This window comes from Labrus mixtus, chromosome 7 (genome assembly GCF_963584025.1).
Source record: "Labrus mixtus chromosome 7, fLabMix1.1, whole genome shotgun sequence".
Taxonomy (NCBI): Eukaryota; Metazoa; Chordata; class Actinopteri; order Labriformes; family Labridae; genus Labrus; species Labrus mixtus.
In genome coordinates this window covers 22,576,344-22,588,612 of record NC_083618.1, presented here as the reverse complement: position 1 = coordinate 22,588,612, position 12,269 = coordinate 22,576,344, and positions in this window count along the sequence as shown.

Genomic DNA, 12,269 nt, shown 5'->3' with positions numbered 1-12,269 from the left:
ACAAAACCAAAGTAGACTGTATTTAGAGTTTCCATGTTAGCATTCCACTTTTATTCTGCCACATTTTCTTAAACTTCCAGCCTGGCGATAGTATCAGCAGGCTATGTGAGCAGGTCATTTCTAGGAGGAACTACTCTGGACAAACTGAGATGATCCTAGGCCAAGTGAGAAATTAGAAATACTTGCAGGGGGAAATTTGGTAATCCTTTTTGTCCCTAGCCAATGTATGGGGGTTCTCATGCAGACACTAAAGAGCCAATGGACACCTTTTCTCCCCCAACTTTGCCCAGAAATTTTCCATGGGTTGAGACGATGTGTGAACACAGCAGGTTATAGTCAGGAAAATTCTCCAAAAGCGAGCAGGAGGGGGTTAAGAACTTTATATCACCAGACCAGTGCGATCTTCATGCACACACTGAAACTTCAATATGCTAGCCATGATGGCTAAACCTGTGTAAGTCCTTGTTACTTGAGACTGTGAATAGGAAGAACTGCATGTAGAATTGATAAAAAGCCAAAACTTTCATTACACCACTTCCACATGGCTCTTTTTTATGTCATGTCCTTTACCTCCTAAGACCCCCCCAGGGCCCGTCTGACAGGGAGGTGACAAAGCAAACATGCATATCAGGAAGATCAGGGCAGCATGCCACTAAATGTACAGCCCTGAATGTGAGATAATGTCTTTAGTGAGTTTCAGAGGAGATGGTAGGTGTTTTTTCACTTTGGCGAGAGCCAGGCTAGCTGTTTCCCTGCTTTTAATCTTTATTGGCTCTGTATCACAAACCCTTACATTAAAGTTATATTAATGTTCATATCTCACACTCGCAAATAAAGGTGTTTCTTGATATGTCAAACTGTCCCCTTAAGATTCCTTTAACCCAGTTTAACTTCAGTTATCCGTGATGTTTTGTTTTGCTTTCCTAGTTTACACATTCCCCTTCCTCCCTCTCTCTCTAAAGTTGAGTCCCCTCCTTCCTATGGACTGTGCAGATTGTTGACAGCTGGATTAAAACATTACATAAATCAGATTATGTAACACTGTCTCTTTGTGCAGGGAGGCTGACTGATTGGTGGTGATGCAACATCTTTCTTTCAAGGCTGACAGCTGGAATTATCGGACACACCCCAATAATGCCTTGCTCATCAGAACTCCAAACACTAAAGATGACTCAGGCACCGGGGATTTCTAAAGCCCAAACCTACAGAAGGTGAACGGTGGAAATTATAACAGCAGGGAAAAGTTAGTTTGTATGGATTGCAGTAGCATATTGAGTCAAGTAAACATTTTTTTCCTGTTTTATAGAGGTACAGATGATCAAAGCATACAAATTAAGCCAAAAGTGGGGAATGACATGCAGGAAAGAGGCAGAGGATTGGTGTCGAACCCAGGACACCATGGCTTCGAGGACGCCTCTGCACATGGGGTGTGAAACCTTAGGCCCCTTGTCCACCTAGCGTTTTTTTCTGGCTGCCTGGAGAAAAAACTCAGCGCCCAGCTCTGCATTCTTTGTGCGGCCGACTCAACTTGAAAATCTTTCAACTTTTCAGAAAGGAGCTGTTGACGTCACCGACGCTCTTTTCCACATGTATGATAGTCGCACAGCCAGCGCTTTTCTGCCCGGAAAAGAGACAGATATTAAGCTTATATATCAAATCATTTTCATTGAGATTTTAAACAAATGTTTCTGTCCTATTGCTGAGTAATATAAAGAGGTCATTTCTTTAAACATAGGGCAAAGAGATCCTATAATGTGTCGATGAGGTCTGAATCGGCGGCCACATCTCTGATTTTGTCAAGCAGACGGGCTGGAACGAGGTGAAACCAGAAACAGTCTGATAATAAAGATACTTATGGTATGACTAAAAAGGGTTTGTTAACTCTGGACAAACTGTAACTTCCCTATTGTGGATTTTGTCGTGTTGATCTGTGATTTTTTTGTGCCAGTTTTACAGTTTTGCCCGTTATAGGACATCAAGTGTTTTTTTTTTATTGCAGCTCTAAGACGAAAAGAAGGATTTTCAACAAAAAAATTGACACAAAGAAAAAAAGGTACGTTCAAGTAGTGTTGTAGTCGAGACCAAGAGTGCTCCAGGACCGAGACGAGACCAAGACATTTAGGGATCAAGACCGAGTCAAGATAGCCTGGATATGCACGGCATATTTCTTTGAGCTGTTTTTCTGATAAAACAAGCTTCAACAACACCGAGTGCAGATAGGAACGTAGCAAGTGGCCTGCATTTTCACATGGAGGAATGTTAAACCTCTCAGAGGTCGCGGCTGTTTGTCGCGGCTGTAAACCTTCAAGCACCACTTAACTTCTGAACACCATTTTGTTGAAGACAATCTTCATCGTAGTCAAACAAAGAGAGAGAGAGGTGAAAAGATGGACATTCATCTCAACAATCTCAGCCTGTTGTATCATGTTTGTTTCTGGTTTATTTAATCTGTACTCAAACAGAGATGCAGGCAGGTGTTAAGTAACTCTTTAGACGTTGCGTGCAGATTTCTCGTCTTCAAACTGACAAAGGTAATCACGCTACAGCTTCAAGACAAACGGCGATTCAAAGATATTGTTCTCCTTTTTTCGGCTGGATTGTTCTTTCAAACAGATTCAACAAGCTGTCAGTTCAAAATCCTTCATTGTATTATTTTTCTTCACACTGACTTTGTGCAGCTGTCTTGTCGTCACATTGAGGTTGCCAGGTTTGGTATCTATAATAGAGAACAAAATTGTGCTGGCAACCCTCCACCTGCTAAATCTTTATACTAAGCTAGGCTACCAACGTATTGAAACCTTTGACTAAATGTATTTATTGTGAGTTAGCAGATTAATTTGGTGCGACTCTACCAAAACATTGGGCTGTGATGTCTTCTGAAAAAATATTAGTTGTATATGTACTTAAGGAGATCTAATCTGCTGATCCATAAATATATAAGAGATATAGAGAGGTTTATAGGCATGATGATATTTAAACTTGTTGAAAAAAAGTATAGTATGTGAACTTTAAAGTGTTTGCAGTCCTCCTCCACAGGTCTGTATCTGTCATGTGTCGGAGACAGAAGAAGGTTGTCGTCTTTTCTTTCACCTCCCAATAAAGTTTAACTGACAGACTCCAAAACAAACACACCTGACGTCAATGTTTGTGTGTGTGTGTGTGTGTGTGTGTGTGTGTGTGTCTAAATCACCAATCATGCTTGTCATGCTTTGTTTGTCATGCTTCACTTGCCAGTTAAAGTTTGTTTTTACTTAAGATGCACAGTCGCAATCAACACACCTGGAATTAATTAAAAAAGTAATTCACAAAACCTGTAAGTCAAGTTAAATCCCCGCCTGATAATTGTTCAAGGATTACAGGAAACATCAAACAGAAAACGATCAGTGACTCTTCAACTAGAACCAATAGAGGTGACTGAGAGGTTCCCCTCGGACGAACAGTGTTTGGTGTAACTGTTTTGTCGTTCAAAGGGGGCACGTTAGAGAACAGCTTACCGCTCTCAGTCAGCGAAGGCTCCAGCTTCCAGGGTCGTCTGAAGCCGCGGCTCAGAACAAACCAGGCTGTAGAGTCCACGTCCCCAGGGGCCCAGTATCTCATATACATCTATGATACTCCAGCACTTGTGACTTTACATCCCGTAGCAGCCTGTTAGACACTGTAACTCGGAAGGTCACTTTATCCTGTTTTGTTTTGAACGTTCTCTCATGTATAAATGTGTCTCTGTCAAATAACTTACAGTTCATGTTGTTTGGTTTTTGCTCGTCATTGTGGTTTTATGTACATTTTGTCTACAAGTGAACCTCTGACCTGCCGAGGGACTACAGATGGAAATTAGCCATTTACTAGATTCTGACATGTTTACTTTTTTTTATTTTCATTAATGTTCAATGTCCCTGCAATTAATATCAAATAAACCAAAACCTGCAGATATTGTGTTGAACGCTCAGGTTCGTTTTTCTCGTCCTGCATATCCACTGGTTTTTTTACTGAACATAAAAACGTGCTGCGTTGTAGAAAAGAGAATATTTACTTATCTGACCCATTTGTCTTTTACTAACGTATTTTGTAGCAGCTTAACCTCATCTTTAACCTGTCCCATTTCTTCTTATCTTTACAGTAAATTCACCCGTCCTAAAGTCTAAAGTTCACTCTTTACAATCCTTTCTATGTGGTTCAGCATGGACCCTGAAGGGTTCAGTAAAAAAGGCAGAGCTTAATAAACTAACAGGTCGTTACACCAGGGGCTTGTACTACGAAGCAGGGTTTGGGGTTAGAGAGGTAACTTCAGGGTTAACCCTGGGTCTTCAGTCCTATGAAGGTCGTTCACTTGTTATCTGGGTATATCGCCACGGTACCCAGAGATACCCTGGGTATGTTGAACTCACTTCGTACTACAGCCCCTGGTCAGTCATCAGTTTTGAAACACAACACACAGGGGTTAAATCCACAGACACTCAGTGGATAAAAAGAGACAGGTGAGTACAATCAGGACGGGAAATATGAGTCTTCCTCTTATAATGTTTCCCACAATTCAAAGCACCAGGTCAGAGATCGCGATGACGGACGTCAGCGCAAATATTCTCAATAACAAAAGTTACCCAAAATGTTGCTTCAATCAAAACACTTCTTGCACTGAAAAATATTGATTTGTCTTGTACTGATACATGATACCATGTATCGCCTTTTTTCCACAGTTACCCCTAACATCCATTTCTGTACGGGCTTTTCCTTGCATACATGTTTTTATTTATGTATCTTTGCAGAATTTCAGCTTGCAGGTTGAAACTCAGAAGTTGCAGTCATCGGTCCCTCAATCCACCACATGGATTCAGGTGATTTCAAAAAGCAGGAAATCTGCTCTCCAGTAAAACAAGCAGGAGAAGGAGATATGTGTGCAGGAAGCCATCGCTCTCATTGTGCTCTTAATTTAGAGAATTTTGACCTTTACCAAACACAAACGTCTAGGTTAGGACTGAATCTGAATCAAAAATAAAATGAATAACGACCGAGAACAGACAATAATTCCATGTTTTTTTTGTTCTCTTTAAACCGTCTGTCTGAAGAACATTTTGTCCTGCGTCTCATAATGTCATAATGAGAAAAGCAAACATACACCAGACAGAAGCAGGTGGAGTGACTTCTTTTTTCTTCCTCAGGTGACGGATGAAGGCAGATTAAGAAGGTGAATGTATGTATCCTCATCTAAACATGATGTACATCTGTCAGTGCGCATATATATTTCAGCCCCGTCTGGTTACCTGTCAGTCTGCTCCTTTGTCTCCTCTTTGTCAGACCTTTGCTCTTAATCCAGGAAAAAATGTCACAACAGGGGCTGTTAGTGTTGCTAAGGGACAGATAAACACTGCTGTGGTTTGTGCTCAGAGGAAAACTAACCTGACTATAAGTGCATGTCGATATGCGCAACTTATACTTGCAGAAATCTCCTGAAAAACTCGGAGGAGCTGTATGTGTGAACGCAAACAGCCGAATCTTTCGCTCGGACTTCACCGGGAGTTTCTCCTGCCAGACTCCTAGTAATTTTTTTTGCAGCAAGTCCAAGTGAGCTGATGTGAGAACATAGCAGGATATTCTCTGGAGAATTCACCTCGAGCCAATAGGAGGGGGGAGTGACGTTTCTATACAGTGACTGCTGCATGGTGCATAGAGTCTGCATGCGATTGCAAATATTCTCATAATGGCATGGGATAGCAGACTGTGTTGCTTCGTCCACTACTTCTGCGTTGTTTTTTTACATCACCTCTTACCTCAGGAAACCCCCCCCGCCCCCTCTCGTCTGACAGGGATACTCTCCCGCTGTGAGGAGCATATGTGAACAGCCAAGTCAGGAGAATATCCGGAGCAGTCCTGCTGAAATTATCTAGATATTATCCGGAGTTAAATAGCTTCAACTATTTCCAGGGACAGTGGGGGTCTCTGGTCTCTGGACACACCCTTATTTTAGGCGTTGCAGGCTAGAAAGTTTGTGAACCCTTAGCCTAGTCCACAGACAGGATTCAATAAAGCAGAAAACGTCTTTATCTTTAAAAAATTAGCTGAGATCAAAAGTAAAAGTACAGCATTCATGTTACGGAGAAATCTGAAATCTGACAGAAGTGCGCACATACACACACACAATGCCCTGTCTAGACACACTCACTGCCATGTTTGACCTCTTGACCCTGTCTCAATGAGCAGACCCCAGAGAACACACACACGCACACACACACACACACACCAATCCTCTAATCCCTCAGATCGCTGAACTTGCTGACCCCATTGCTCCAGCAGAGCTTGAATTTAAAACTCTTTCTTTCTTTTTCTTTAATTTAATTGTGTAAAAATGTGTGATGACACTACAAAACATTGTCTTGGATGACAGACTGGATGCAGTAATCACTGTTAAAAATTAATGTAAAACGGGCACCAGTAGAGTAATGATTAGAGCGAGCAACTCATGTATGGAGTGTGTAGGTCTCCAAGTGGGCGGTCCAGCGTGTCATTCCCCACTCTCTCTCTCTCTCTCTCTCTCTCTCTCTCTCTCTGATTTCCGACTCTATCCACTGTCCTATCTCTGCGACAAAGGAACAAAAACGCCCCCAAATAATAAACCTTAAATAATGCAAAACAATCAGGATGGAGTGGTGCTGCAGAATCCTCAGCACCACTCCATCGTCCTTGTTCGTCCGCCATCCTGGATATGTTGTTAACATTACACTTTGACTTCAGCTGTGCCCTTTAACGTCCTCCCATCCTCCTGATGTCTGTGCCGTCATGAGTGAGAAGAAGAAAGAGGAATTCAAACTGACTTGAATAGAATCGAGAAATGTAGATTTATCATTACCTGTTTTTATTCCTGGCTTGTTGTCGTCTTTAATTTACTTTCCCTGATCTTCAGCTGCTTCTTTTCTTTTCATGGATTCTTTTTGGTATCAAGTTGGTATCAAGCTGGAAGGTTAGACTGTCTGCAGCGGGACGATTCATGAACAAAATCGTACATACATGTACTTTGACAGAAAACTTCTTCTGAGGTTTAACTTTCTTCCCTCGTCATGTAGGTCAGTTTGCCTCGATATAATCCTCTTTGCAGCAGTCACAGATTTACACCCTAATGAGAAAAGTTCCTGCAGAAATAGTTTGTTTGTTTGTCTCTGCTCTGAATTATGTCAGGAGCAGCAGACACAACAACACAAATCTGAACAGAATTAGTGGTCTGTCATGCGTTTTAAATGTGCAATATGCAGAATTTTTACACAAAAAAAAACTAAACCAAACCTATGTTGTGTTTCTGCTGTTGAGTACTTACATTACCTCATCAAAACCAGAGAAATCCTTCATTTTATAGTTGTAACGGGACGGGTCTTACGTGGCAACTGTCATGACAGAGCTGCCATGTGTATTGTTACCATGGAAACACAGTATGTTACGTTAAAGTCCGCTGCATCAGTAAGCGTGAGCTGCTACTGAAAGCTGCCGTACTGTTGCTGTATGTGCTGCTGTGATAAAAACCTCATGTAAATTATACTCGGAGACATTAGCTCATCTGTAAACATATTCTCTTCCTCGGGTCCGTTTTGCCCGGTCGTCATGACTACGGTCAGCTCGAAGTTTTCATCAGGGTTGTGGGGTGGAGTAGCATAGAGAATCATTCCCATGATTCCCCGCTAGGCTCAACGTCATCTTTTGTTATTGTTTTGACTGAGAGCCCCCTGGTGGAGAAATTAACATACTGTGCCTTTAATCAGCTTTTTTTTTTTACTCAGATGTGTACAAACTAAATGAGCTGACGAAACATTTTGTGTTCTTTTCTTTAAGTTCTGACCCTTATCCTACCTTAACAATGACTGCACATTTCTCATTTAAAACTTGTGAATAAAAGTGTTACGTATATAGTCAGAACTGAGAATTAGTCCCAGAAATAATGGCAGGGTTTGTCTTTATTGTCAATGCAACACTCTGTTACAGAGTGTCACTTTTGTTTTTAAGATATTTTGGAGGCATTGCCTTTATTAGGGCAGCTGAAGACAGACAGGAAACGGCCAGATTTCAACCCAACAATGGCTTCTCCACACTGCTGGGCTACCCAGCGCCCATGTGCTGTTTTAGCTGCAGTGAGCACCAGGAGGAAGGTTTATCTGCTTTCACTTCACTCTTTGTAATAACACAACAGCAATAAAATAATTCAGCTACCAGAGGATGAGACTGTCTTCGATAAATGAGTCATCTCTTGATCGAGTCTCACAAGACCTTTCAACGAGTTTACAGCTAGGAGGCTACGACTGACACGCTGCTACTGTGTAGTAAAGATATCAACAACAACAACAACAACAACAACAACAACAACAACAACAACAGGACCTGCTACAACAACTACAGTTTACTACTACGAATACTGGAGTTCAGTTTCATGAAGACTAATTTTACCTCTTCAAGTTTTCTTTGTGTTCATTTGATCACTGTAAATTCACCAACTGCCCAGAAAAAATATATTTTAATTTCAGGGTGTCCCACTTTCTTTACTTGCAAATTGAAAGTGGAATAGAGGAGGGTAGGATCCTCACATTGAGCAACATGCTTGCAACAGGAGGATATGGAGCGAGAAAGCCCGAGCCATCCAGGCCCTTCCAGAGAGGGGGCGTGGTCAGACACCGCTCATTTACATATTTAAAGGTACAGACACAGAAACAGCCTGTTCTGAGCAGGGCTGAAATAGAGGGGTTTATAGGCATGATCAAATACAGGATCAGAGTGGATTTAAAACAAGAAACTTCAGGCATGTTTTGAGGAGCTCTGAGACTTATTTAAACTGGATGAAGAGGAGGATATGTGACCTTTAAATGCATGGGTAAAATGCAAATTCAATCACAGTTTGTTTTATTCTTTTTCAAGAAAACTGCCACCAACTCCGATCTTATCAGAGCTATGACACTGCTGAAATTTGCCTGGGAGACCTGAGTTTGTGTTGGCTATGATTGAAAGGAAAACTTCATTCAATAAAGGCTTTTAAACTGTGAGTCTCAAACTCTGAGCAGCTCCTTTGAAAATGTACCCGCTCGTTATAAACTCTGCAGCTTGCTTCGGCATGACTGAGTCTTATCTTGTAGTAAAGCTGGAGTGTGTGTGTAAATAATGTGGTTGCGTAACACAGTTGTGAGTCAGGTCCATTTATTGTCATCTGAAAGTCACTACACATCACATGGGAAGACGACACGGACACATCGTGGGTCAAAGTTGTAGTCATCAATCATTTGAGCATGTGTTGGATCATTTTCGAGGATGTGAATCTGTGAAATACGGTTGTTGCGGCAGCCTTGAAATCAAAATGTCAGCAGGTCAAACCTCCAAACAAACATTTATTTTTTTTAATTGGGACGAGTTCCTAATGAACAAGATCTGATTTAGATTTACAGCCTGAGGTTCTTAAAAGTTTCCACAGTGAGTTATCACGAGTTCTTTTCATCGACAGAGGCAAAGGGTCAAAGGTCAAACGTTTCTCAATCAATGGCTGTAAAACTTTTCCACTATGGTCATGTGGATGTAATAAAAACACATTCAACAAACAACATTTTACAACCCCTGATAAAATTTAGGAAGTTAGTGTTGTTGTTTATGTTTTCGCTGAGTCATGTCATTGTCAAGTGAAAATGACCAATGGAGACTTTCTGGATTCGTCGCTCAGCTGCAGAAATCATTTGAAAAGTTAATATAAAACCTTTCATGTTGTTGACCCAATTCCATTCAAATCCCCCTTTACACATTGACAGATTTTGCCGCATGTTCCTGTTAATCATGTGAGGGCTTGAGGACCGTCCAACTGTCAGATCAGCAGGTGACTCGGAGCTCGGCTGTTCACCTTTCGGCACACTTTCTGCAACTTTGCAACTCAGCGCACTTTGCCTAACGACACAAATATTTCCCAAAGTGTTGACCCGTTTCAGAGACTCACTTTTAAAGTCTATGATTGCACTCTGGCTCTCACATACTGAGGATCTGGTTTTGCATAATCAGAAATAGTTTTTGCAATGTGTTTTTCTTTTCCAACCTGAGATGAAATAGGCTGTAAGAGTTGTTTCAATCACATTTAACGGCAGGGTGACATTCAGAGTCATACAGAGGAGGGAGTTTCACTTTTGTCCAAGATAATGGTGCACAGTGTCTCCTGGAGGACTTTCATTGGGTTCACTGGGTTGTTCACATGAAAAGAAATGAAAAGTGTGTGAACATTTTCCCCGTGATAAGTCGTGCTGGAAGACTGCACTGAAGCTGCTTTGATCTGCTTTGTGTCAAGAAGGAGCAACATGAAGGGAACAATGTGCTTTTCTGTGCATTTATTTTTGGGCTTTTTGTGCCTTTAATGGAGAGACAGGACAATGGATAGAGCTGGAGATCAGGGAGAGAGAGAGTGCGGAATGACTTGCAGGAGAGGAGCCACAGGCCGGATTCGAGCCTGGGCCGCCCGCTTGGAGGACTACAGCCTCCATACATGGGGCGCGCGCACTAACCACTGCACCAGCAGCGCCCCCTGTGCATTTCATATTTTTAATGTGTGATAAGAAAATGTGTTTTACTTTTGATTAATGTACATTTTCTGGATTGAGTATTATTTTTCAGCACAATTTAACAATCGATTCCTGCTCCACAGTCCATCGCTTGCATACAGACTGCCATTTAACTTGAGTTCCTGTACGTGTGGCTTGTATCGAACGGTTGCACAATGTTGGGATGAAGTCAGTCCACCCTGATCCACCATTCAAGATAGTGACAAAGGCGTAATGGGGGGAATGAGCTGGTGATATGTAATGGCGGAACAGCATTGTGTGTGTGTGTGTGTGCGCGTGTGTGTGCATGACTGAGTGTGTGTGTATGTGAAGCTCCTGCTGTGTGCTCACACACCGGGACATGTTACCCAAGAGCAAAGGCATAATAATGGCAGAACTTTGTAATGGCACTGTTGTGGAACCACAGCCTGTAAGAGGCTTTTGAGAGTGTGTGTGTGTGTGTGTGTGTGTGTGTGTGTGTGTGTGTGTGTGTGTGTGTGTGTGTGTGTGTGTGTGTGTGTGTGTGTGTGTCAGTCATTCATTAAGTCAGTTCACTTAACTTACCTCAATGGAAATTTTATGGGCCGTGGTGCCAATTATTTTATAGGCCCTAATCAGCTTTGGACAGTTGTACACACTCACCACAAACACTCACGCACACACACACACGCGCACACACACACACACACACACACACACACACACACACACACACACACACACACACACACACACACACACACTCTCTACATAGCACAGTGCAGTGAAGAGGGGTGACCTGGATACCGCTGTCATGTGAGGAGAAGTGTTAATGACTCTTTCTTCCTCTCGCTCTTTGTCCTGTCTCCTCACATGTCTGTCTCTCTCCTTTCCTCTTTCTGTTCCTCTCCTCCGCCTGATGCTCCTTTCTGCCTCCTTTCACTTTTATTTCCTTTTTTTTTGGTCAACTCTCATCTTAATCTTCCAGGAGTTTTTCAGGAGTTTTCTGCAAGTGTGAAAGCCCTATAAGAGTCGGCTGCACTGACTGTATGTAAAGATGGACAAGACATCGCCACCTCTAGTTGCACAAAGGTGAAGGCAAAATGCTGTGCCATCTTGAGCTGGTGACGTCATTTGGAGCCCGACCAGTTTTGTTGCATTTGACAAATGGACAGACAAGGAAGAAAAATTAGGAAGGTCACCATTTAATGTGAGATTTACAGCATGTTCAGATCATATTTTGACATTTTTAATAGGATATTTTGACATGAACTAAATATTGAGACTGGTAGGGTTCCGTTTGTTGACGAGTTTTATCAACAGTTAGCATTTCAGTTAGCTTTAGCTTTATGCAGGAAAACGGTCCATGTGGAAAAATACATCAGCAGAAATCCTCGGCGGTGATGCAACCTGGAACCCGTCCGGCGAGATACAGTGTATCTGCAGGCATGTGCTACTAAAAAACATCCGGCATTGCTTCTCACATCCTCTCTTCTCAATTAGCTCGTCGTAAACTATGGGACCACACAGGAAGTTTTATTCTTCAACAATAATTGCTGGCTTTACTGGAAGCCCCTAAAATTAGCCGTCGCTCTCAGTGGATGAATCACCATGAGGCAACAGCTGATGTGTTTGACTGGATGTCGGTATAAGCCTGCAAAAGGTCTGACTTTAAATAGTGACTGGTATTGTGAGCTGGTCTCCTGCATGGTCAAACCTCGGCACTGATACTGTTTGTGATTTTCATTTATAAAG